Raw genomic sequence first — 26,679 nt, 5'->3', positions numbered from 1 at the left:
TAAGGCATGTGAATCATCATCTGTGTCCCAGCTGTGAAATCTGCCCCCAGAGTCTCCAAGTCTCCAGTCTACACATCCTTTGCTTCCAACAGCCCCACCTTCAGCCCTGAGCCTTCACAGCTCCCCTGAGCCAGTGCCAGGCTGCAGGACGGGAAACAGCTTCACATGAGCTAAGTTTGCAAACAATACCTTGTTCTGCTTATAGGTTGAGCGGGGAAAGATGAAGGTGGTGCTTCTGCTCGCTGTCCTTCTCATCACAGCCCAGTGCACACCAGTGAGTAACCTCTGATGTCTCTTTCTTCAGATTAGCTTGGGTCCACACACTGTGAGCTCCAGTTATAGGAAATTCTCAGGGAAAGAACAAAAAGCATGATGAGAACTAAAGCCACAAACTTCATAACTAGAGTTGCTTTGGCTCTGAAAGACGCTTTTTCACCCTATTGAAGAGATCCTGCTTTTTAGAAAAATAAGAGATTTCCGTCAAGACAGGTGACAGAGGGCACTGTCCTGGCCTCAGGGCACAGCAGCACTGCTCCTGGTTGGCTGCCCTTTGAAATCATGGGGTAAACTTAAAAATTTAGCTATGTGCGTCCCACCCCCCAAAATTGGATTTCACGGGTCTGGAGTGTGATCTAGGCATCAGTATTTCTCTAAACAACTCAGGTCCTTATTCTGGGGGCAGCCAACAGTGAGAACCAGGGCCTCAGATGGCCAAGATGGCTCTCAGGGAGCTGTCGTGTTGGGGGACCTAGACTTGCAAACAGCCAGAACCCGAGTGGCAGGTGGCACAGGACTGAGGCTCAGATGGCACAGCGGGCAGAGTGATTATCACTGAGGACTATTGGAGATCACACGTCCTGGCATTAGACAGGATCAGTGACTGAGGATGGCGTGCAAGTTCACTCATTTTGTAACCAGGTTTTGCTTGAATATCTGTAGAGATAGACAATCATATTATGTGCCAGGACACACAGAGACCTACCATTCAAGGAACTCAGAGTGTAATGTTTTAATTTATTACTATCACTGAAGTGTCTCCATTAACTGTTTCTCTTTCACAGGTGCCAAAATCCGATTATGGACTCTTTGATTGTCTCAACTTCCACGTAATTGTATTTCCTATCTCTCTCTCGTCTTTCGATCTAAATTATGGATTATTACTGTTCACTATAAGTAGATGATTTAGGGAGAATGTATTTGATGTTTTTTTAAGTAATATTTTCAGGAACATAAAGAACAATTAAGAGGATTTTCTCCAAGGTACAAACTGAAACTCTATGTTAGGTAGAGTAAGAATCATGTGCCTGGTGTGAGTAGGGATGCTGTGCAAAGTCCCTCCCACGGGGGAGACTCACCAGAATACTGCCCCCTTCAGGCCAGGAAAGGGAAGAAAGGGAGCCTAGCTCGCCTCTTAGGTCTTAGGTCTGTATTTCTGTACAGTAATTACCCTTAATACAGACTTTGATCTCTAGATGAGGCCTCGTGGTCCATTGCTGACTGCCTTGCCTGTTCCTGAAGAGCCTTGGGGTGTCCCGGGCGGCTTGGCCTCTCCTCAGGGAGAGCCACCAGGCACACAGCCCCTGTGCCTGGCCCGGCTCCTGCAGCCTTCACTGTACAGTCTACACACAAGGGCAGGGATGCAGCTCTACGTCCCTGGGCCCCTACTGGTTTCTCACTTGAGTTCATATCTGGACTTTTTCCTATTGCTCATCTCACGTAACCCCTGACTGCCTTCTCCTCTACAGGACTGCCCTGTTCACTTCCCAACAAGCACAAGCTTCCATAGTCAGACAGACCTTAAAGCAATTTTGGAGATGTCTTCTTCAAAATGCCTGATAGTATTCTTCAGACATTTACAAATAGATTTGAACTTGAACAAAAGGTGCTAATAATGAATTGTCATGTAACTGCTTTTGCCTCTTTCTTACAGAATATGAAAAAACTGGGGGACGTGTTGGGATCCTGTGTAAGTGATTGATCTTGGTGTTGGAGGGCGGGCTCAGGGAAATAAAGGGAAACAAGTGAGAAATGGGAAATTGTGTGTGAGAGTTCTGTCATCATCATCCTGGTTTCCTTTCCAATGTCTTCCTTTTAATAAAAGACCAAATCATTATTGATGAAGTGAAAATGTTTCCCATCCTAAGAAAATTGCTAATTAACTCAAGAAGTAAAACTTGTGATCTCTGTGAAAGGCATTGTAATTTCTTGGAAATGCTGATGACAGTTATTAACCCTTCCTCCTCTCAGACTTCAGTTTCCTATCAAATGAATGAGATAAAAATTATTTTAAGAAGAAATATTCCTTTATCTCAACATAACGTGGGTTTTTGAAATATATGTAGAATTAAATTATTTTCTCCTTTTTGCAGATTTACTGTAATGTGTAGTTGTTTCTGTTTCTCTTACTTGGGGTTCACAGTGATTCTTGAGACTGTAGATTAGTGTCTTTCATCATTTGGGAGCATGTTGAGCTAATATCTCATGAAACGTTACCTCTTCCCTGTCCTCGTGCTACTTTCCACATCTCTCTGAGTTTTTTCCTGTGTTTTCGGTGCTTTTGTTCCTTTCTGCTTTAGCCTAAATCTCGTCTCTGATCCATCTTCCAGTTCATTAATTTTCTCTTCAGTTGTACATAGTGTCATGTTAAACTTGTCTATTAAGCCTTAATTTCACTGTTATATTTTCAGTTCTATATGTCCATTTAATGCCATTTAGCTTGTAATCTGACCATGTTAATCACTCTTATTGAAAGTCAGTGTCTAATAACTACCCAGGATGTCCTCCGGGGATCCTTTTGTTGTTAATTTTTTTTATTTTTCAGTAGAATCTTGCCTCTGCTTCCCCTTGGATTCCTTCGGGCAGGGGCCTTGTCATTTTTGAGTCAACAGAAAACCTGGTTAATGAGAACTACAGAGACAGCATGAGGTTCCGGGTGACGTTGTCTCCTGAAAACGTGGCGTGCTGTGGACGGGAGGCACAGCGTCCACACAGCACCTCACTCCACCAGAGGATGAGAAGTAGATCAGCTCCTGCTGCCTCAGCCCATTCCCAGGAGAGGCCTTGGCCTTCGATCCTAAAGCCTGGCCACTTGCCAGGTCCCCTTCTCTCTGGCAGCTCTTGAATTTGAACATATATTGCCCAGACCTGGGAGTCTGTCACAGGCTGTGCTCAGCATCTTGCTGGTACTTCTGGAAATGCCAAGTGCCTTGAGGGACAGAGTAGGGTCAGGTGCCTTCCTAGGATCCTTGCTTCTCTACCACCCTGATCTCCAAGCCCTCATTCTTAGGATTCTGTGACCTTCAAACAGATGCTGTTCTTGCAAATATTTGTTTATCCAACTCCCCAAAGGATTAACTGAACTGACAAGGTTGCAAACAGAAATCTCCATTTTTTTAAAAAAATAAACTATTTTAAATGTCATTGATTACCTCTCATGCTCACGAGGAAAAGCATAGGATGTTGGTTATAAATTAATGAAACCAAGAAAATATGGCAGTGGTTGAAAATTCTTCTCTCCGTACAAATGCACTTACGATATTTTGTTGTGTCAATAATAGCTATGTGATTTTCCAAGTCAGGCATGCATAAATGTGTCTGTCTTATCAGGTCCACCTTTCACCATTGGAGAGGATGCTCCTAGCCACTGTGTCATCAGTAACAGAAGACGAGTATCCTGTTCCAAAATCTAGCTCGGCACCTCCCTCCTCCTCCCCTTGAAGGAAAGAACAGTCCTGATGGATGACGCTCTCCAGGAGTTCCACGTGACATCCTGTGACAGCACAGGCTGAAGATCAAACACAGGGCACTGCTGCTGTGACACAGTTTGCCCTTTGCAGTGTCCTGGTTAAAGGGCAAGGCTTGAATAAAATTTCATATGTCATATTATCCCCAGTCCAGTGTGTTTTTCCATCATTCTGAGCATTGTAAGAGGGATCAGGAAAATGAGCATGGGAATCTAGGAAATGCGGTCTTTCTTTAGTCTGGGCAGTCATACGCCAGGCTGAGAATGAAAGGTTTAATACAAAAACAGAACAGCATTGGGCAGAGGGATCAGCTGCAGTCTCTCCTCAGCTTGGGGAACAGGTGGGTGACAGAACGATCTTGTGCCCATCACACATCCAAACAAGGAGGAGAGACTTAAGAAATTTCTAGCAAGAAGAGAGAGTTTCTGGCCCTTGTAAGTGGAACAGGAGTTCACAAGCCAAGTAGAAATACCCTTAAAATTTCCCTTTGTCTTTCTTGGGAAGAAAGTTATAAGGGTCTCCTTTGTCTTGGAGATGAACAAATAAAAAGACATTAGTCAAAGTAATTCTCCTGTAAGTTGTGCAAGTTTTCTGTGGACAGTCCTGCTGATGAGTGTCCTGGCGACAGACACCCGTGTTTCTGCTTTCAGCGCAGAACACCCATGTTCCGTGTCTCCATGGCCCTTGTGAGAGGCATCACAGGAAATGGGGAGAAGGGAGCATTGTTATGTCCTGAGTAGAACTTTTACAGTCACCACCAACCAGATCACAAATCTCTGCATACAGAACAGTCTGAGACAAAGATCACTACAACAAGTGAGATACAAGTTCATCTAATTATGATTTGACAACTTCCTTATCTTTTCTTACAATTGACAACAAGTGTGACTTTTTATCAGCTGATGGAATAAAAGTACAACGGAACTCACAGAATTTCAAATGCTACATGTCCACAAGATGTGGCTGAGTTGGCCCTGAGGATCCCCAGTATTGGGGAACACGGATGTGTGAGCTCAGACTCTGGCCTGGCCTGGCTCTGGAGCAGGCCAACGTCCAGTCCTTCATTTCCTCTCTTTCGTACAGTCTGAATTTCCTGACAGCGGGGCCTTTGTTGTACTCACCTCTGTGTCTGCTTGCTGCCCAGCTCACAGCCCAGTAGTTAGGAGAGATGCTGAAAGCGTGTGCAGGGCTGCCTGTGTCCCAGGCCCCAGGACGGGCTTCATAGCACGCACTTGTCCCTCCATCCCACACCCGCGGGGAAGGGAAAATCCAGGACCAGGTGGGGATGTGGGAGAAGTGTGAAAGGGGCCAGGACAGCACCAGGATTAAGAGCCCGGTCCTCTCCTGGGGACAGATGGAATCTGACCTTCAAACTGTCCCAAGGATAGAACTGGCTGCATTCGTACCCTGTATGTTGGGCTGGTCACTCCCCTCCCGGAGAGGCAGCTGCACCAACAGCAACTGATGGTCAACCAGAGGCATCCTAAGCTGTTAATCTCCATGGTCTGTGGACTATGGTAGAAGCTTCCACAAACAGAAACTTACAGGAACCTTCCTAAGCCCCTGCGCAGCCTCACCTGTAGGGAATGTGACTCGGCTCCTGGCTAGTGACCTGTGTCTCCCGAACTGCAGGTGCTGAGGCCCCGATCCAAGCGCGTCCTCCTGCGTCTGCTGCTCCCCAGTGTTGGCTGAGTTCTTACTAGCTGCCACTGCCCTGTGAAATACAGCAGCTGTTAGTCCTGTCCCGATGTTATAGACGAGGAAAGTGAGGTTCTCAGAGGTTACAAAGTCAGGGTGCCAAGTCCTGTCCACTACTAAGACCCAGACTCTCCCACCTCCTATTGACACTGCCCTCTCCAGCCCCCACTGTACACAGTTAGTGTAACAATAAAAGAAAACTGTGCCCCTGTCTTCCCAGCTACTCAGGAGGCTGAGGCGGCATAGTTGCTTGAGTCTTGGAGTTCAAATTCAGCCTGGGAAACACAGCAGCACTCTGTCTCTTTACATCAATAAAAATAAAGACTGACTGAGAAGACGTCACTTAAGTACAGACACACACATGTTTATCTGGAAGGGTTTCCCCTGTCATTCAGCAACTCAGCAGGAGCCCAGACGTGGCTTCTATTCTCTCTGCACAGAGGTCTCACAGTTCGGGGCTAAGGACACACTCATCCTTGCCCTCCCACTTCCTCCCCTTCCAGACGTCCAGACTCACTTGTGGCAACACAGACTGGGTACTACAAAGGTTAATGGGCATCCAGACGTCTGATCCTCTGCATAGAGGATTGACTATGTCCACTATTTCCCCCACTTCACACCCTGGCATATCCATTCCTCCTTTCAGAAATGATGTAAGTTCATTTATGCTCAAATGAGGGAGACAAAAATTACCCCAAGAGTCAGCAAACTCTCAGCAATGACAGTCAAGTTACTAACCTTCTCCTCCCGGAATAGAAAGAGGGGGTGCAAACTGGATGAGGGGGAGGCCCTGGTGCTCAAGTGCATCTCCACAACCCTTCCAGCTGGGAAAAAGCTTTAGGTGTAGGTTTATCTCTGAAGATGTTAGAGGGAGATAGAAAAGGACAATGATAGATGTGAGGATCTGTCTCAGTCTGTGACATGATGGTCTCTTTGCTTAACACTTTTCCTTCCATTTCCCCTCCCCCATTGCAGCTCCCTCCTACCCCTACAGCCCAGTAAGAACTGCTACCTAAGGAACACTTCCCCAACCCTCTCTCCGGACTCCCTAAGTCAGGTCATCCAAGATATTCTCAGGCTACTCACGCATTTCTTGTTAGCACTTCTAACAGTCTAACGGGATAACTCAAAGCGATTTAGTTGTTTGGTGTCTATTGTCCCTTCTAGAACATACATTCCAAGAACAGGGACCTGTCTGGTTTGTTCAATCCTATGACCCCAGGACATGGCCTGCAATAGGGCTCAATAAATATCAGAGACAAGAATGTTGAATGAGGCTCAGTCCTGTAACCCTCATACTTTCCTAGGTCAAGGTGGGACAGTTGATTGAGTTCAAGAGTTTGAGACCACCCTGAGCAAAAATGAGATTCCTGTCTCTACTAAAATTGAAAAAATTAGCTGGGCATGGTGGCACATGGCTCCAGTCACAGCTACTGGGGACGGAGGGGGTGCTGAGGTAGGAGGAGTTTTAGGTTGCAGTGAGCTATGAGGACACCTGTGGACTCTATCTAGGAATACAGTCTCCAGCTCAAAAAAAAAAAAAAGGAAGGAGAAACAACACTGTTGAATGAATCTCCCCTTTCTGGTGACTGTGTCCATGGACTTTGCAAACAAGTGCAAATTCACTTCTCTCTTGCTCGCTTCCATCTAAAATAAGAGAACCTCTCCTCCCAGCCTGGTATTGTGGCTCACACCTACACCTAGCACATGGGAGGCCAAGAGGGAGGATTGTTGAGGCCAAGAATTTGAGTCCAGACTGGGCAATACAGCAAGACCTGGTCTCTACACAGAAAGAATTAAAAACATTAGCTAGGTGTGGTGTCCTAGTCCCAGCTACTGGGGAGGCTGAGATGGGAGGATTGCTTGAGCCTAGAAATTCAAGTTTACAATGAGCTATGATCATGCCACTGCATGCCAGCCTGGGCCAGAGTGCAAGACCCTGTCTCAAATGAAGAAACAGTAAGAAAGCTCTCCAAGGAGCATTAGAATTTTAGGGCATGTTAGCATAGCAGAAAGTAGACACCTGGTGAAATCAGAAGTTCTGGGTGTGAGTGCTCACTAGGCCTGTGTGACACTGGGTCTCCCTCTGTGGGAAAGGATGAAAGTTTCTCCTACCCCCTGAGGGTCAGTACAAAAGGCCTGTAAGTTATATTGAGCAAAGGCTGATTAACAGGAGAAAAAGTGTAATTTGTGTGAGCATGGGAGGCCTCATGTAGGATATTTAGAAACAAACATATCCTACATCAAGCACACAAAGTGAATTCAGTGTGAATTTAAAATGACTTTCTTTCAGATAGCAGACAGTTTCAGAACTCCAGCATGACTCAACCTGAATAAGACATCCCCCAGACACATCATAATCAATTTCACTAAAGTTAATATGAAGGAGAAAATTCTGAAAGCTGCCAGACGAAAGAAAACCATTACCTACAAGGGGAAGAATATTAGAATAACTGCAGATCTCTCTGCTGAAAGAGCTAGAAGAGGATGGTCATCGACTTTTAATCTCCTAAAACAAAATAACTTTCAACCCAGGATCCTATACCCAGCTAAACTGAGTTTCATTTATGACAGAGAAATTAAATACCTCAATGACATTCACATGTTGGAAGAAATTTGCCATAACTAAACCAGCTCTCCAGGATATTCTCAGACCTATCGTCCATAAAGACCAGCGTAATCCTCCACCACAAAAGTAAACTCACCCAGAAAATTTTGATCAAATTCTAACTTCCACAGTTGCAAAAGGATTAAAAATGTCCACCGGACTCTTGAAAGGCTTATCAATATTCTCAATTAATGTGAATGGTTTAAACTGTCCTCTAAGAGGCACAGGTTGGCTGACTGGATACAGAAACTCAAGCCAGATATCTGCTGCATACAAGAATCACATCTTACATTAAAACACAAATACAGACTCAAGGTGAAGGGATGGTCATCTATATTCCAGGCAAATGGAAAGCAGAAAAAAGCAGGCATTGCAATCCTGTTCGCAGATGCAATAGGCTTTAAACCAACCAAAATATTTAAGGATAAGGATGGACACTTCATATTTGTTAAAGGTAATACTCAATATGATGAGATCTCTATTATTAATATTTATGCACCCAACCAGAACGCACCTAAATTTATAAGAGATACTCTAACAGACATGAGCAACTCAATTTCCTCCACTTCCATAGTAGTTGGAGATTTTTAACACCCCTTTAGCAGTGCTGGATAGATCCTCCAAAAAGAAGCTAAGCAAAGAAATTTTAGATTTAAACTCAACCATTCAACATCTTGCCTTAACAGACATCTGCAGAACATTTCATCCCAACAAAACTGAATACACATTCTTCTCAGCCCACAGAACATACTCCAAAATTGACCACATCCTAGGCCACAAATCTAACCTCAGCAAATTTAAAAAAATAGAAATTATTCCTTGCATCTTCTCAGACCATCATGGAATAAAAGTTGAACTCAATAACAACAGGAACCTGCATACCCATACAAAAACATGGAAGCTAAACAACCTTATGCTGAAGGATAGATGGGTTATAGACGAGACTAAGAAGGAAATGACCAAATTTTTGGAACAAAACAACAATCAAGACACGATTACCAGAAACTCTGGGATACTGCAAAGGCAGTCCTAAGAGGGAAATATATAGAACTGCAAGCCTTCCTCAAGAAAACGGAAAGAGAGGAAGTTAATAACTTAATGGGACATCTCAAGCAACTGGAGAAAAAAGAACACTCCAGCCCCAAACCCAGCAGAAGAAAAGAAATAACCAAAATCAGAGCAGAATTAAATGAAATTGAAAAGAAAAGAATTATACGACAGATCAATAAATACAAAAGTTGGTTTTTTGAAAAGATCGATAAAATAGATAAACCTTTGGCCAACCTAACCAGGAAAAAAAGAGTAAAATCTCTAATTTCATCAATCAGAAATGGTAAAGATGAAATAACAACAGACCCCTCAGAAATTCAAAAAATCCTTAATGAATACTACAAGAAACTCTACCCTCACAAATATGAAAATCTGAAAGAAATCGACCAATACCTGGAAGTACGCCACCTACCAAGACTTAGCCAGAACGAAGTGGAAATGTTGAACAGGCCTATATCAAGTTCTGAAATAGCATAAACTATACAAAATATCCCTAAAAAGAAAAGCCCAGGACCAGATGGCTTTACGTCAGAATTCTACCAAACATTTAAAGAAGAACTAGTACCTATACTACTAAACCTTTTCCAAAATATAGAAAAGGAAGAAATATTACCCAACACATTCTATGAAGCAAACATCACCTTGATCCCCAAACCAGGGAAAGACCCAAGAAGAAAAGAAAATTATAGACCAATATCACTAATGAATATTGATGCTAAAATACTCAATAAGATCCTAACAAACAGAATCTAACAACACATCAAAAAAATTATACACCACGACCAAGTGGGATTTATCCCAGGCTCTCAAGACTGGTTCAATATACATAGATCTATAAATGTAATTCAACGCATAAACAAACTAAAACGTAAGGACTATATGATTCTTTCAATTGATGCAGAAAAAGCTTTTGATAATATCCAGCATCCCTTCATGATCAGAACACTGAAAAAAATTGGTTTAGAAGGGACATTTCTTAAACTAATAGAGGCCATCTACAGCAAACCCACAGCCAATATCGTATTGAATGGAGTTAAATTGAAATCATTTCCACTTAGATCAGGAACCAAGCAAGGTTGCCCATTGTTTCCATTGCTCTTTAACATTGTAATGGATGTTTTAGCCATTGCAATCAGAGAACAAAAGGCGATCAAGAGTATCCACATAGGGTCAGAAGAGATCAAACTTTCACTCTTCGCAGATGATATGATCATATATCTGGAAAACACTAGGGATTCTACTACAAAACTTTTAGAAGTGATCAAGGAATATGGCAATGTCTCAGGCTACAAAATCAACACCCTTAAATCTGTAGCCTTTATATATGCCAACAATAACTAAGCTGAAAAAACAGTCATGAACTTTATTCCTTTCACAGTAGTGCCAAAGAAGATGAAATATTTGGGAGTATGCCTAACAAAGGATGTGAAAGATCTCTACAAAGAGAACTATGAAACTTTAAGAAAAGAAATAGCTGAAGATGTTAACAGATGGAAAAACATACCATGCTCATGGCTGGGAAGAATCAACATCATTAAAATGTCCATACTACCCAAAGCAATATATAATTTTAATGCAATTCTTATTAAAGCTCCATTGTCATATTTTAAAGATCTTGAAAAAATAATACTTCATTTTATATGGAATCAGAAAAAACCTCGAATAGCCAAAACATTACTCAGCAATGAAAACAAAGCAGGAGGAATCACACTACCAGACCTGAGACTGTACTATAAATCGATAGTGATCAAAACAGCATGGTACTGGCACAAAAGCAGAGAAGTAGATGTCTGGAACAGAATAGAGAACCAAGAGATGAATAATTACCATTATTTGATCTTTGACAAGCCAATTAAAAACATTCAGTGGGGAAAAGATTCCCTATTTAACAAATGGTGCTGGGTAAACTGGCTGGCAACCTATAGAAGATTGAAACTGGACCCACACCTTTCACCATTAACTAAGATAGACTCTCACTGGATAAAAGATTTAAACTTAAGACATGAAACTATAAAAATACTTGAAGAAAGTGCAGGGAATCAGCCTGGGTGAATATTTTATGAGGAGGACTCCCCAGGCAATTGAAGCAGTATCAAAAACACACTACTGGGACCTGATCAAACTAAAAAGTTTCTGCACAGCCAAGAGCATAGTAAGTAAAGCAAGCAGACAGCCCTCAGAATGGGAGAAAATATTTGCAGGTTATACCTCCGATAAAGGTCTAATAACAAGAATCCACAGAGAACTCAAACGTATTAGCAACAAAAGAACACGTGATCCTGTCTCAGGGTGGGCAAGGGACTTGAAGAGAAACTTCTCTAAAGAAGACAGATGCACAATCTACAAACACATGAAAAAAAGCTCATCATCCTTCATCATCAGAGAAATGAAAATCAAAACTACTTTGAGATATCACCTAAGCCCACTAAGAGTAGCCCACATAACAAAAATCCCAAAACCAGTGATGTTGGTGTGGATGTGGAGAAAAGGGCACACTTCTACACTGCTGGTGGGAATGCACACTAATATGTTCCTTCTGGAAGGATGTTTGGAGAATACTTAGAGACCTAAAAATAGACCTGCCATTCCATCCTATAATTCCTTTACTAGGTTTATACCCAGAAGACCAAAACTCACAATATAACAAAGACATCTGTACCAGAATGTTTATTGCAGCCCAATTCATAATCGTTAAGTCATGGAAGAAGCCCAAGTGTCCATTGACCCACGAATGGACTAGCAAATTGTGGTACATGTATACCATGGAATATTATGCAGCCTTAAAGAAAGATGGAGACTTTACCTCTTTCCTGTTTACATGGATGGAGCTGGAACATATTCTTCTTAGCGAAGTATCACAGGAGTGGAAGAAAAAGTATCCAATGTACCCAGCTCTACTATGAAGCTAAATTATAGCTTTCACATGAAGGCTATAACCCAACTATAGCACAAGACTATGGGGAAAGGGCCAAGGAAGGGGGAGGGAGGGGGGAGGTTTTGGTGAAGGGAGGGTAATGGGTGGGGCCACATCTATGGTACATCTTAGAATGGGTACAGGCGAAACTTACTAAATGCAGAATACAAATGCCTACATACACTAACTAAGAAAAGCCATGAAGGCTACGTTGAACAGTTTGATGAGAATATTTCAGATTGTATATGAAACCCGCACATTATACCCCTTGATTGCACTAATGTACGCAGCTATGACTTAACAATAAAAATAAATTAATTGAAAAATAAATAAATAAAATAAAATAAAATAAAATCACTTACTTTTCTTCCTGAGGCTTAAGGGACTTGGACCCCCCCCCCATGGGTTACATGCGAGTTGGCTTCCTTGGAGTTGTAAAATTCCTTAAGCCTTTTCTCTGAAGCTGTACACCCCATGAAGCCTGAGATCAAATGGCATGCCACCCTTCCTCAGAGATACGGGCCAGAGGGTTAACGTATGTTAACAACATATTGTCAGAGGTCTATAGATACTCTTCCCTGAAGGAAAGACACAGTCATTACTTCATACTGAGTAAACTAAGTGAATGCTTGAAGATATTCTTCTATTTACTCTATTCCCCTGTGGCTACTTTCTTCTTTGTGATCTTTCTTTAAATACCTACCCAAAAATTAGTCAATGTTTAGAAAAAGAGGTTTACTACAAAGGTGATTGTATTGATATGATAACAAAATATTTCCTTTCAAGTTAATTTCAGATACATAAAATAAGATAATGATGAAACTAATAGATAATACATTAAATGTGTACGTGACTAGAAAAAATATAAAGTCAAAACCTGGAATAAAGATTTTTGCTACACGCCGTCTCATCTCATTTCATGTAGTCTGTTTCTTGACTTAATAATTACAGGAGCGAGTTTACACCCATGGCAAAGCTGCTGTTCATTCGCGTCTCTGGTAACACAACATATTGGCATAGTCGGCAGGATCAGGGGATGGCAAAGGAGCAGAAAGACTTTCTGGATGCCAGGCTGGAGGACGGCCGCCTCCACCAGGACACCTTGGAGAGATCTTCGCTGAAGCTGTTTGAGGTAAGCTTGAGAACCCTGTAACTGGGATGGTGCAATTGCCACTCAGAGTACGTGAGACGTCTCCAGCATAACAAGAAACATGGGAGGAAATAATATGAGTCTTCAGCTCTCTTCCTCTTTGGAGGATCAGTATATTGCCATTTTAAAAACTCTGATTTCTACCACTAAAATTCCGGTAAAAACCAGTAACCTGAAGGAACTTTTCCGTGTGGTTGTTAAACATTGCCGCTGGTTTACGCCTGATTGAAAAGTCCAGCTAAATTTGAAAGTCTGGAACAAAGTGGGTCGGGCCCTGCATCATGCCCACCAAAAAGGCAATTTTATAAATAGGGAAATATGGGCAACCTATAAACTGGTTCAAATTGTGTTGGAACCATTTCAAACGTGTTCGGAGAAAGATTCTGAGACTGAGGACATTGGTGCTGATGAGTTGCCACCCCCGCCTCCTTTGCCCGAGCTGGATCAGTTAGGCCAGCCAGAGCAGATGGTGGAAAATCTCAGAAATTCTGGACATGAATATGATTCACCCAATTCCCATTCTGAACCTCAATTTAATAAGCCTCAAAAGAAATATGTGGGTGACTTAATTAGTCTTGACAGTGACGCAGAGAGCTGTCCGGAACTAGTGGAAATGACTGATGAATCAGCTCAAAAAGAGTCTGAGTTTGAACATCTTAAAAAGGTTATGGCTGAAATTTTTCAAATAATAAATCAAAGAATTACCTTCTTAGAAAAGAAGAGAGCTGAAATACTCTCCTCTAGAGCAAGCTCTAAAGCAGGTTCTGGTAAAAATGTGCTTCCACCTTACAAGCCTCTAACTCCTTCTGCACCAGCAGGTCCTAAAGCCTGGAGGGAAGGCCCCTTACGTCATAATGCCTCAACAGGAATTTATCCTGTGTGGCCTAATCCCCCAGATACTCGCTTCACTGCACAGTATCACTTTCCTTTAGATATTTCTGAATTGGGTATATCTAATGAGAACTCAGTTCAAATTTCAGAATTGGGTAATAATAAAGAGCCTATTATACCAGCATATCCTGTTTTCAGGGAAATTCGAGAGAATGATCAATCAGGAGCTGCTCAACATGCTCCTATAGAAGTAAAATTTTTAAGAACAATGAAAGATGCTGTTTATGCTTATGGATCTACTTCTCCTTTTGTAATTGGCATTTTAAATTCATATTGCACAAATCATATTTTTATTCCTGCTAACTGGGAAACTTTAGCTCTACTACCTTGAGCCTGGTCAATTTTTACAATTCAAGGCTTGGTGACTGAAAGAGGCAACTTTGCAAAACCGAGCTCAGGGAACTCCAGTTAACTCTTTAATGGGTTCTGGCCCTGTGGCTGACATTCACCAACAGCTGCAATTAACACAAGACTTATTAATGCAAGTTAAAGATGTTTGTATTAGAGCTTGAAAAAAATGGGATTAAGCAGTTTTTTACAAAAATCATGCAAGCCAACAATGAACCATATTCTGAATTTGTAGCTAGACTTTAGACAGCAATTGAAAGGTCTGTTCCTGAAGAACAGGCCAGACAGATGCTTTTATTACAATTAGCATTTGAGAATGCCAATTCAGATTGTAAATTGGCCCTCACCCCTATCAAGAATCAGGACAATGTTTCCATTGAACAATATCTCCACACTTGTAGGAATATTGGCTCTGGAACATTTCAGACAAAGCTTAATGCTGCCACCTTGGCAGAGGCACTTAATGGGACTAAAAAGAAGACAAAGTGTTTTAATTGTGGAAAAATAGGGCATCTGTGTTCTGAATGTCGCAAAGCTAAAATTGAAAGTGCCCCAGCTGCAGTAGTTCAGGATATCAAGCCGCAAGCACCTGGCCTATACCACCGCTGCAGAAAAGGTAAACATTGGACTAATGAATGTAGATATATTAAAGATAAAGACGGCAAACTCCTGCCGCCCAGAATAAAATTTAAATCCAAAGGCAACTTTACTTAACAGTAATAAAAGACCTATTAACACTGAGTTGCCAAGAGATGAGTCTACCTATCCTATAAATAAAAATAAAATTAATATTAATATGATAACACCTATGAGTTGGACAGATGTTGGGTTTGCACCCCCTGCACCTGGAATTTATGGCTTTCCTAAACGAAATCATTTGTGGAAAGTAGCAACAGCCCTAAAACATGAAGTGTTGGACTGGTGGATTGTTTTATAATCAAACCACTACACCTCATACTTATGGTATGGAATTTACTGTCCATGATAAAAGATACATTCAAGCTTGTGTTCAATTGCCCTTTGTATGGCTTAAGGGCAACATAGAGTGGAATGAAAAAGCAGGAGAATTATTTTGTCCTATGTGTCAACTGTTAACTTGTATTAATAGTTCTCTATGTTTTGATCCTCAAAAGGAACAGCTGTATTTGTTGAGAACCAGGACAGGTGTATGGATGCCAGCGAATTTGACCAGACCGTGACAAGAATCTCCTGCCCTGACACTCCTTCAACTTCTGGCTGATCAAATTTTGAAAAAAATGAGGAGATTTATTGGACTTTTGATTCCTGCAATTTTAGGAATTATTGCTGTGAAAGCTTCTACTGCCACCTCTGGGGTGTCTTTAACTCAAGGAATCAGAACACATAATTTTGTGGCTGATTGGCATAAAGACTCTGAACAATTATGGACTGCTCAAAAACAAATTGACACTGAATTATATAATGAAATTACTGATTTAGAACAAAGTGTTGTTATGTTGGGAGATCAGTTAGTCAGCTTAAAGAAACAAATGAAGTTAAAATGTGATTGGAATATAACTACTTTTTGTATAACCCCTGTTAAATACAATGAGAGTAAATTTCCTTGGGAAAATGTTAGAAAGCATTTGTTAAACCATGATAATTTAACTAAGGAAATTGTAATTTTACAACATGAGGTATATTCCACTTTTGAAAATAAGTTACAAAAAATAGATGGACATCAGATTTTACAAGGCATAGCTGATGGAATTGAACAAATGAATCCTATTCCAAAAATACAGGGACTTATAGGAAGTTCAGTAGGATCATTAGCATTATTTTTAATTATTGGATTCATCTTATATTTAATTTATAAAAAATAAAACATGCTCAAAGTGAAAATGAACATTATGTGCAGGTGTTTGCTTAAATGATGACAGATATGAATAATATTCGTCAAAAAACAAAAAGGGAAAATGTAGGATAATGTTTAGAAACAAACATATCCTACATCAAGCGCATAAAGTGAATTCCGTGTGAGTTTAAAATGACTTACTTTTCTCCTGAGGCTTAAGGGACTTGGACCCCCCTGGGTTACATATAGAGTTGGCTTCCTTGGAGTTGTAAAATTCCTTAAGCCTTTTCTCTGAAGCTGTATACCCCGTGAAGCCTGAGATCAAATGGCATGCCACCCTTCCTCAGAGATACGGGCCAGAGAGTTAACGTATGTTAACAATGTATTTTCAGAGGTCTATAGGTACTCTTCCATGAAGGAAGACACAGTCATTACTTCATACTTAGTAAACTACGTGAATGCTTGAAGATATTCTTCTATTTACTCTATTCCCCAGTGGCTACTTTCTTCTTTGTGATCTTTCTTTAAATACCTACCCAAAAATTAGTCAATGTTTAGAAAAAGAGGTTTACTACAAAGGTGATTGTATTGATATGATAACAAAATATTTCCTTTCAAGTTAATTTCAGATAGGTAAAATAAGATAAAGATGGAACTAATAGATAATAAATTAAATGTGTACATGACAAGAAAAAATATAAAGTCAAAACCTGGAATAAAGATTTTTGCTACACGCCATCTCATCTCATTTCATGTAGTCTGTTTCTTGAGTTAGTAATTACAGGAGTGAGTTTACACCCATGGCAAAGCTACTGTTCATTCGCATCTCCAGTCATGCAACACCTCACAGCAAAGAGGTAAAACCCTCACTAAGCTGTTGGGTTAGTGAGACACTTATTTACCATTTAACAAAGGGTGATGCATTGTGGAGAAGCCCCAGGACGCAGGACAAGGAGTTGGGGCTTCTAGGTGCCTGGTCAAATGTGGGCACATAAGCATGGGAGGTAAGGGTCATTTAATAACGCTTGTCATGCAGACTCCAGGGGACCCTGTCTCCAGGGATAAGTGTCTTCAAGTCAAGAGGGGGAAGGGAGGACATGTGACTGACAAATTGATGCCCTGCTTTGAGATGGAAAGGGAAGGGCAGGGAGCTCCTCCTGCCTCTGCTGTTACTCACTTGCCTTGAACTCATGCCAAGTGGCAGATTGCAGGGTGGTGTGTCCTGATCCCCTCTTCTCCCAGTATCATCATTTATAAAATGGGTTCTCATATCAATGCACATGAAAGTGTGTGTGGATCTGCGGCGCCCTGCAGATACTGCCTTGGGGTGCTCTGAACCTGGTAGCCCAAGGCCCTCAGGGAGACCACAGCTCCTGGGAGAAAGTCAGGGGCCTTCTAGCAGGAGGAATGTCTTGGGACGATAATAGGGACTCTTTCCAATAGCTCGAGTCACTCTGAATTGGTGGCTGCTCACATATAAGGCTTGTCTCAAAAGAAAAAAAATAAAATCCTAAGAGAAAAGGGGCTGTGAGGAAAAGTGAAATTTCTCAGGTGTTCTGGTAGTGACCTGTTCCTGTCATCTCCCCCACGACTGTGACTATTTTAGGACTCAGTAAAGCTGCACTTTCCCTTGTACAAACTGATAGCAATGTAATTAAACTCTCTGCCTAGAAAAGGAAACTGCACCTGGCAGGATGCAACTGATGATCCCCTTAGGGCCGAGAACTCGCTCTTGCCCGTGTGGCACTATGTACACTGTTCCCCTTCCTTCTCTGAGCATAAACTCACAGTGCTTTGAGTTCTCTTTTTAACCTGTTGGATCCTCTTGCCAGTTCTCAATTTGTGAGTTAAATATAATCTCTGACCCTTACTCCTGATATGTTTGTATAGAAATCATGATTTAATTCTCTTCTAAATATTATTTTTAAACCATACAGAGTGAAAAAAACAAACCAGATGAAGAAATGAGGATTAAGTACTGCAAAGTTAGAATCGGCCAGTTTAAGATGGCCTCGGTGGCTCATGCGTATAATCGCACCAGGGGTCCAGGGGGATGTGTTGCCTGATCCCAGGAATTCACACCAGCCTGAGCAAGTGTGACATCCCTGTCTCCACTAAACAATGCAAAATAATTAGTCAGGTCTTGTCGTGGGAACCTATAGTCCCAGCTCCTCAGGAAGTTCAGGCATGAGGATTGCCTCAGCCCAGGAGTTTGAAGTTGCTGTGAACTATGAGGACGGCACAGTATTCTACCCAGGGTCACAAAGTGAGCCTCTGTCTCAAAAAAGAAAAAGAAAAAGAAAAAAATAAACCAATGAGCTAGTTCAGCAGTTCCAGCCCATGCATTCACTGAATCAGTCTCACTAGTGGTAGGTGTGGGCTCAGCACACCATTCAAGTCGAGACCACAGGCAGTTTCCACACAAAATGCTCCGGAGACACCACCTGGGCGCTAAGAATGTGCTGGGGCACCAGGCTTGTCCCCCATGCTCTATACCACTGTCCTCACCTCTTCTGGAGTTATGTGACCCTTCAAGAGTCTAAGCTCACAGCACCCTCCAATTCCTGGATTAGGCGATCCTCTTGCTTCAGCCGCTCAAGTAGTTGAGACTACAGGTGCCTGCCACATTGCCAAGCTATTTTTTCTTGCAGTTTGGCTGGGGTGGTGTTCAAAGCCCCCACCCTGGGTATCTGGGGCCCACACCCTACCCACTGAGCCACAGGAGCCACCCCCTTTCTGCATTTAAATAATTTCCAGCCACTGCAGCTTTCTAAGGAAAATAATCTGGTGTTCTGGATTGCCTATGGCTGTCCCTGTCACGCCTGAACCCCACCCCCCCAGTGAATATGCAATCATAGCGTCATAAAATATCCCAGTGGGAATGGAACTTGGAAAGTATACAACTCATGTTTTTAATCTTTGTGCCACTATGGATTCCCCCCCTTCTTTTTTTTGTGATAGACCCTCTATAGTGTGCTGTAGCATCACAGCTCACAGCAACCTCAAACTGTTGGGCTTAAGCAATTCTCTTATCTCAGCCTCCCAAGTAGCTGGGACTACAGCTGCCTACACAATGCCTGGCTATTTTATTGTTGCAGTTGTCATTAGTGTTTAGCAGGCCCAGGCCAGGTTCCAACCCGCCTCCCTCAGTGTATGTGGCCAGTGCCCTAACCACTGAGAATCGGGCGCCAAGCCCCCTTTTATGTTTTTGAGCTACAGGCAAATCTCTTCCCTTCACAGGTTTCGTGTTTGAAGAATCCTCTCTACGGACTGAATTTTGAATCTAATATTTCATTCCTTTCTTTTCTTCTTCTAATGAAATCCTCTCCTATAACATGATCTGCTTGGTCTCTGGGGCTGGCTTTAACACATTCATCAGTTATGTCCCATAAACTCTGTCAATAAATAGCCGAAGCTTCTGATTGTGGGGAGACCAGATAAACACACACAAATCACACAGCACTACACAGCCACAACACCACCACCCCCACCACTATCACAAACCAACATGTGTCTGCCTGCAAACTGCAGCTTAGGGCCCTTAACGGAAGGGACTACAGGCCTCACCGTGAACACCCTGCAGGTCCCCCACGGTGTGCCAGCAGAGAAATTGTGTCAACACACACCCAGGTCAGGAGGCAGAGGCAAGTTGTTCACTGTGCTCTAGTTCAGGAGAAGCCAATATTTTTTTCTCTACTGCAAGCTGGAACAATAAGAGTTGTCTTGGGCCACACACTAAATACACAACACTAATGAAAGCTCATTAGCAAAACCAAAAGAAAAGGTCCGTGCATAGTCTATGTGATTTCCAATAGCACAGATAAGCAAAAAAAGTCCTCAGAAAATCAGCACCCAGCCCTCGGGTCGCAGTTTGGACACCATTGCTCTAGCTGATAACGTAGAGTTGTGTAACACAGAGATTTCCAAACATACCCTAACACATCTAACTATCACTGCTTACAAGGATCTGTAATCTAGAGCCTTCACTGAAGATCACCTTATTCCCTGAGGGTACAGAGAGGAGGCATTTTTATACCTTATTTAGAAAGCATCAATGGAATATTTCCTCCCTCCTCGAACCACAGGCATTATTGACAAGGGCAGGGGAAGAAACATGTTTCTTTCTTTGTGGTAAATAATATGTACATTACAAAACATTTCACTGGCAAAGAGCAAACCCAGACAAAACATTTCACTGGCATTACATCCTATTGGAAGTTCTTCTTATCTTTAAACTTCACTATAAGTTTGACTAGCTGGACCTTGTGGTGGGTGACCATCATCCCAGCTATTAAGGGGGCTGAGGCAGGAGGACGGCTTGTGCCCAAGAGAGTGAGGTTGCTGTGAACTATGATGCCATGGCCCTCTACCTAGGGCAACTGAGCGTGACTCTGTCTCAAGAAATATATATAAAAGTAAAAAGTGAAACAAGTGTATCCAGAGGTTGAGAAACATCAGCCTTGCACATAAGGGCCAAACTCTGTGATGCAGCCTGTGCCACACCTGAGGCTCCCTCACAGCGACTTCTCAAACCCTTTCCAGCCACCTGGGTTTCCCTCCCCCTCCAGTCACAGCCCCTCTCCCATTCTGCTTCCTTGTCCAGGACTCTCCCGCCATCCTGTGGGATTGGCCCTCATTCCTCAACATCCAGCTCAAAGGCCTTCTCCTCCAGGAAACTCGCTCCTCTCTGCCGCCTCCACTGCCTTCTGCCCCCCAGCCTGCCCAGTCCTCCTCCTTCCCCAGACAGGGGTGGTTTCCTGTCCTCTTCACCTTCTCTCCTCTGCATCTGCTCAGGCACACAGTGGGCACGCCACAAGTGCAATCTGACATCATGAATATAACCGTGCTGGGTCTCAGTTGGAATTCACCACCAGTGACAAACTCACTCTGAAATGTTTCAAGGGAGGTTAATGAGCATAACAAATTGTCATCACACAGAACCTGCCCTTATCCTGGTAACAACAATGAAGAAAATTCTTTTTTCTTCTGCTCAGAAAGATAAAAACCCCAACAAGAAAAAGATTTGTATTTGGGTGATAATATTCTGGGGCTGAGCACACACGGAGGAACAGGCAGCCTCACACAGTGTTGGCACAGGTGTGTGTGGGCACAGCCCATGCTCGCTCCCTGGCACACGGTAACCTCACTTCTCCATGACTATCTTCAGTAATCTCTAAAGAACTTAAGTATCACACACAGGGAAATTCCTGAGAGCACGGTTTGTAATAGGGAAAAAGTGGCATCTGCTCCAAAGTTTATGAACAAGGGATGGGATGAGGAATTACCCTCCGCCCCCTACTGTCAGGGACTGAGCAGCCGCTCACCGAGATGGTTTTCAGGCAGCTGCGCTTACTCTGGGGGTTGCTGGCTCTGCCACCTCCACCTTTGGTTCAGATGGGACACCAGGAAAGCCTGGAGTGAAATTCTAGAACACATCTGATTGCCAAGGTCATTATTAGTCAGTATCTTTTGAGGATTTTCTTATAGTCATGAGTTACTTTTGTCATTAAAATATACCATCTAAATACTATTTAAAATGAAACTATTTCAACGTCCTGTATAAAAAAGGGCCAGTACACTTTAAGAAATTATTTTCTAGGAGCCCCTAGAGGTCACTTTGAGCAAATGCTCTGTGTCATAATAGTAGCTAGTACAAAATGCCGGTCCCTTGTCACCAACTAGCGAGAAACAGCCACCTTATCAGGTCCTGGTGAAATGCTGACTCCCAGGAAGAGTCCCCAGAGACCGCACCCTGTGCTGGAGCCTGGTGGCCCAGTCAGGAGAGAGGAGGCCTCAACACACAGAGGTGGAGGTGGGGATGGTGACAGGGGTGAGGAGGGCTAGGGCTAGAGCAAAGGGAGGCTCTCAGCCTCAAAGGAGACCTTGAGGTCCCTCTGTCATTCTGGGCCCTGAATTGACTTATATTAGCTGCCTCCATTTAAGAACATGACAAAGCATGTTTACCTTTAACAAAACTTCAATCACCTAGGAAGGAGTTTGGAAAAAAACAATCCTAAGTGTACCCAAGCGTTTGGCTCTACCTATTAAACTACAGGAGCTACACGGCCAAGAGGAATGTGTCAAGTGATGCCAGGAGGCTGCAGTCAGCACAATTCAGACTATGAGCACTCTACAGGACAGAGGGTTTCTCCATCAGATAAATTACAGGAAGATCAACAAAAAGAGATGGAGAGGAAACCTACAGACCCAGAGAAGCTTAAGAGTCATAACCACCTACAGTGCATTGAACTTACTTGGGTCCCTATTCAAAGAACCTGGCTGTTTTTTATAAGACACAGATGTGAATACTGACCATTTGTGATAGGAGGGAATTATTAATTGTTAGATATAGTAATGACACTGAGGATTTGTTAAGTCCCAGGACAAACATACTGATATCTTTTCTGGGATTTTTTTCAAAAAAGGGGCCAATATGTGGGGCTTTGACCAAAACCAGGCTGGCCCTGAATGTGGTCATTGTTGAAGCAGGGTGATGATTACAGAGTGTGTTATTACACCATTTTCATAGATTTTTGTGTTTGAATCCTTCTGCAATAAGCATTTTCTCAATACTTAGACCTTGATGTTACAGTGAGAGGAATAAATGATACACTTGCCAAGGCAAATACTCAAACAAACTTGCTCAAAACCAACTGTATCCAGAGGAGAACCATCCCAGTCAGTCATTAAATCTGTGAATTGTCCTGAGTCGGATAAAGAGACAATTTCACGTTTTTTTCAGATTTGGGGGTGAAATTGCTTAATCTCATTAAATCTCATCTTCCTCATCTATAAAATTGGTATGAGATTTGTTTATATTTCTTTTATTTGAGATAGAGTATCACTCAGCAGCCCTGGGTAGAGTGCTGTTGGTTCAGAGCTCACAGGAACTGCATGAACTTGGGCTCAAGTGATTCTCTTATCTAGGCCTCTCAAGTACCCAGGACTACAGGCACCCACTTTCCTGCTAGGTTTTTTCAGAGACCGATTCTCACTTGTGGCTCAGGCTGGTCGTGAACACTGGACCTCAAGCAATCCACCCAATTCGTCCTCCCTGAGTGTTAGGCCCCTCAGTGTGAGCCACTTAGCCAGGCCTATGAGACTTACTTAATAGTAAATGAAAATTGGGCAGCACCTGTGATCTAAGGAGTAGGGCGCCGGCCCCATACACTGGAGGTGACAGGTTCAAACACAGCCCTGGCCATAAACTCCAAAAAAAAAAAATAATAATAATAATAATGATAAAAGTAAATGAAAATTGAGACAGTCCTGAAGAGACCTTGAACAAACAAAACCAGTTAGTCCTCAGAAGTTACCTTCCTCTGGCTTGATTTGCAAACAGAAGGAAAACATGACTTTAGATACTTTTTGTACATGGCTGTGTTAAACAAAAACAGAATGTAAGCTCAACTAACAAGAAGAAACTAACAAACTTACCTAACTGGGGACTAACAGCCACACAGGCCAATTAAAGAAACTTTGTAACCAATGAAATACTTTCTTTCCTTTGCTGATGCATTCACTCTGTAAGAGACTGTCCCTAAAGCTACTTCAGTGGAGCCCCTGAACCACGTCTGTTTTGGAGCTGCCCAATTCATGAATTGCTGTTTGCTGAAACTATTAAAAAAAAAAAAGTGGATTATACCCAAGTTTCTGGGTTTTTGTTTGTCATGGTCTTTTCTGTTTGTTTGTTTGTGTGTTTTAGAGACAAGGTCTTGTTCTGTCATCCAGGTTGGAGTATCCTGTCCTCATCATAGCTCACTGTAACCTTCAACACGTAGTCTCATGCCATCCTTCCCTCTTAGCCTTATAAGTTGCTAGAACTATAGTTCTATAGAGATGCCAGAGAACTATAGAGATGCAAACACACTGTGTTTCCCAGTCTGGTGTCAAACTCTTGGGAGTCTTCCCACCTCCGCTTCCCAACACAGTATGTGTTAGAGGCATGAGCTCCCATGCTGAGCCCCCATTTTCCTTTTCAACACTAAATGACAGAGGGCTACAAAACTATTTTGAAACCCATGAAATGCAACTCAAGTGTTGGTAGATCTCTATGTGGTGACACGGGACCATTTCTTCACACATCCCATAAATCTTGAGGCAGCACCCAACTACTAGTCAGCACTAGATACTGTGTCAGGCACTGCACATACAAAGGTGAGCAGGACATTGGCTCTACTTGGTCTAATTCAGTGTTCCTCAAACTTGGATAGACGTTAGAAAAACACTTGGGCCTTGGTGTCAGCACAGACTAAAACACAGAACTTCTGGGCATGAGTCCTAGGCAATGTGATGTTTAAATAAATCTTCACAGGCTGGGCGCAGTGGCTCACACCTTTTATCCGAGCACTCTAAAAGGCCAAGGCCGGTGGATTGCCTGATGTCACAGGTTGGAGACCAGCCTGAGCAAGAGCAGGTCCCCATCTTTAATAAATAGCGGGGTGTTGTAGTGGGTGCCTATAGTCCCAGCTACTTGGGAGGCTGAGGCAAGAGAATCACTTGAGCCCAAGTGTTGAGGTTGCTGGGAGGTATGATACTAGGTCACTCTAATGGGGGTGATAACGTTAGAATCTGTCTCAAAAAATAATAATAAACGAAATAAATCTTGGCAGGGGACTGATTCTACTGTCTAGACAGGCTAGAGAACCATTTTCAGACTGATCTTAGTTCAATGAACAGTTCTAAGATAGCCATCAAGAAGACTAGGTCTTAGTTTACAAAATTCTTGAGCAACTTTAATGAACACAGGTAACTTTTAGGTGTTTGCTTCCTGGAAGCACAGACCTGGTCAACATGCTGTGTGGCCATTGGCCCCAACTGACCTGCTAGTTGCTGACACAAGGGTCTATAACTTTCAGATATCCCCGGGGGAATGTTCCATTGGGTTTCTCTTCCTTACAGGGCAGTTACCCTTTCTAATCAAACAAACCTCTGGGTTTTGTAAATTTCCAAGTTTCAGATATGAGCTTGTGAAACCAGTCAGGGTTCCTGACTCGCTTTTCAAGTCTTACCTTCCCAAGTTGGCACCTAATTCGTGCTGAGCTCTGAGACTTTGGGGTTTGATATAGAGGAGCAGGTCGCCTGGCTGCACCTCCCCATCCAGCACAAACATCCTCTTTGGCCTCCCTGTTTTCTACGGAGGGGTCTAAAAACTAAGGATTAGGATGAATTGAAATGCCTAAGCAAGGAAAGAAAATCTGGCTCAGGAGGGTAAAGGTTCGAGAGAGACAAAAGAAAATAAAGCTAGGAGAACAGACTCCCAGGTTTCCCAAACTCTTTCACAGAAGCACGAATTGTGTAAAACTACAGAAATGCAGACTATGAGCAGGGGGATCTTATCTTCCTCCCTCTACTTTCTCAGGCATCTTCCCTCCTCAGTGCACATTCTCACATGCAAGACACCTGGATGATCTGGAGGGGGGAGGCACACTCAGGAATCACTGGCCCCAGGTGACAGCCCAGGTGCACCCCCCAGGTGTGCAACCTTGCCCAGGTCTCTCCCCATCTGTGCTGGGAGTTTATGATGGGACCTTTGTTAGGTCACTGGGAGGATCTGATGAGATGAGGCCTCAAGAATGTGGAGTCCACTATCCACACTCCAAGCTGTGATCAGATCTGCAGGACCACAAGCCCCCTGCTGGCGCCTCCACCTTTCATGTGCACAGCAGTCACCTGGACATCTGGTTTGACAGTACACTCAGGGCATAGGGTCTCAGCTTGGGAAGGTGAACGGTTCTGGAGATGGATGGGCTAAAGTTGCACACTGATGGGAATGTACTTAATGCCAAGGAACTGCACACTTCATTGTGGTTAAATGGTAAACTTTGTGTTAGGTTTATTTTACTACAAAATCATTTTTAAACACGTGCAGTACCATTGCGAACAAACTCCTAGGTAAGGCGATGATCCTGGTTACATGCCCCCCCTACTATGGGCTTCTAGGCAGTGCACATTAGGTCTCACCCGTTACAGGTGACTACTGCATTGCTCTGTCCCTGGCTCTGGGCTGCCGACAGTGACAGGGGCATGTGCTACTCTGTCTGCACCTAATGTTCTTTGTTGTTCCCTTCCGACAACACACGCTGTTGGCCAGTAGACATTCACACGACATCAGGGCTCTTCACAGAGGACAGCACGTCAGGGCCCCTCATGTCTCCCTGTTTCCACTGCTCTTTCTAAGGCCAAGTCCCCCAACCAAATGCTCCCACGTCACCTTACTCCTTGCTCCAGTGACGTCACGGTGCTGTCCAGGGAGGCCCTGCAGCCTAAACAGGCCACAAGCGCTTTGCCCGTGGATTCTCACGCTCCTCCAATCCGGAGGGGGGAGGCGACTCCAACTTTGAAGGTTTCCCTGTGTTTCACCATTGGGACTGACAGGCACCTGGACGACTGTGAGGTCGTGTCTGTTGGTGGCGTCAGATGGCACTTTGGAACTCTGACCATTGGTGTTCAGTCCTCGCTGAT

The 26,679-nt window shown here is 43.0% G+C and overlaps 1 long non-coding RNA gene across 2 annotated transcripts in view; it reads right to left on the bottom strand.

Annotated features, from left to right (window-relative positions):
* Window positions 1-213: 213 nt before the first annotated feature.
* LOC128584898 (uncharacterized) overlaps window positions 214-26,679 on the bottom strand; it is a 40,342-nt gene continuing 13,876 nt past the window's right edge. For both annotated transcript variants that reach the window (XR_008379761.1, XR_008379762.1), the window contains exons 4-5: window positions 5,321-5,452; window positions 214-348 (exon numbers count right to left, since the gene is read on the bottom strand). This is a non-coding gene — a long non-coding RNA (uncharacterized LOC128584898). The remainder of the gene's footprint in view (window positions 349-5,320; window positions 5,453-26,679) is intronic.

This window comes from Nycticebus coucang, chromosome 4, assembly GCF_027406575.1.
Source record: "Nycticebus coucang isolate mNycCou1 chromosome 4, mNycCou1.pri, whole genome shotgun sequence".
Taxonomy (NCBI): domain Eukaryota; kingdom Metazoa; phylum Chordata; class Mammalia; order Primates; family Lorisidae; genus Nycticebus; species Nycticebus coucang.
Note: the sequence above shows the minus strand (reverse complement) of the source record. Positions and strands in the feature narration are given on the sequence as shown.